We start from the raw sequence: 1,487 nt of genomic DNA on the forward strand, positions 1-1,487 counted from the left end.
AATAATAATGGAGACGCCTGGATAAAGAGGTGCAAACCAATAGGACCCTTGCAATGATGGACATAAAATAGAATGATGTAGTTGCAGGCCAGGGAACCACTGTCAGTTGGTTGCAGACAAAGCTGTTGGATATTTGCAAGTGTGGTGCTTATTCTAAATCAAATTGAGCAAAAATGTTGATCATAATTGAGCGTGATTAATGAATCTTGATAACTTGCATTAGGATTAAATATGGCAGAAATGGATGGAGCATTGTCCCTGAATGCACTGAGAATTCTCAAGAACAAACTAAATGATTTCTATAAAACACTTTCAATAAAGTGATTTCAGCATGTGACATTATATATTTATATACCGGTACTTGGAAAAAGATAACAACTGCCTAAAATCTGCTGCAAAGTGCCCCCTAGTGTTCAGGACAGGAAATAGTCTGGCCTTGTGACACCAATGGCTGCCCCCCCTGGACACAGCAGAGCTGATAACATTTCCACCCAGAGGTGTGAGACAAATCTGACATCTCATATGCAAAGGAGAAAGCTTGGATGAATAATAAGGAACATGGGGTTGGGGGGTCTTCATATTTATGGGGGTTTAGTCCTGTGGTGTGGTAGCAAGGAGTATTTGTAGTCAGATATATTTGTTTTACTCTACGGGCAGCCAGGTGCATTGGTAGCCCAGATGAAGAACAAAGAAACGCCAGATGCATTGGCAGCCCAGATGTAGTTAGAAAGGCAGCCAGGTCCATTGGTAGGCTAGATGAGGTGCAAAGGGCATCCAGGTGAGTTGCTAGCCCAGAAGCGATTAGAAAGGCAGCCAGGCACATTGGTAGTTCAGATGAGGAACAAAGAGCAGCTAGATGTGTTGGTAGACTAGATGAGGAATAAAGAGCAGCCAGTTGCATTGGTAGCCCAGATGAAGTACAAGGCAGCCAGGTGCATTAGCAGGCTTGATGAGGTGCAAAGGGCATCCAGGTGAATTGCTAGCCCAGAAGTGGTTAGAAAGGCAGCCAGGCACATTGGCAGTCCAGATGAGGAACAAAAAGCAGACAGTTGCATTGGTAGCCCAGGTAAGGAACAAATGGCAGCCAACTGCATTGGTAGCCCAGGTGAGGAACAAAGGTCAGCCAGGTGCATTGGCACCCCAGATGTGGTTGCAAAGGGAAGACATTGTCCGGATGAGGAACAAAGAGCAGACAGGTGCATTGGTAGCCCAAATGAGGAACAAAGGGCCGCCAGGTGCATTTTTTAGCCGAGATGTGGTTAGAAAGACAGCCAGAGCATTGGATGTCCAGACGAGGAACAAAAAGCAGCCAGTTGCATTGGTAGCCCAAGTGAGGAACAAAAGGCAGCCAGCTTATTTGATAGCACAGGAGAGGAACAAAGAGCAGCCAGGTGCATTGGTAGCCCTAATGTGGTCCATTGGCAGATCTGCCACTATAAACTATCAGCCAGTGGTAATGCTGACTGCTGTTCACCTTACCAACAGGC

General features: G+C 45.9%; 1 protein-coding gene across 1 annotated transcript in view; it reads right to left on the bottom strand.

Annotated features, from left to right (window-relative positions):
- Positions 1-1,487, bottom strand: part of EEF2KMT (eukaryotic elongation factor 2 lysine methyltransferase) — a 9,272-nt gene that overhangs the window by 6,809 nt on the left and 976 nt on the right. The window lies entirely within an intron of this gene.

Source organism: Pyxicephalus adspersus, chromosome 7, assembly GCF_032062135.1.
Source record: "Pyxicephalus adspersus chromosome 7, UCB_Pads_2.0, whole genome shotgun sequence".
NCBI lineage: Eukaryota > Metazoa > Chordata > Amphibia > Anura > Pyxicephalidae > Pyxicephalus > Pyxicephalus adspersus.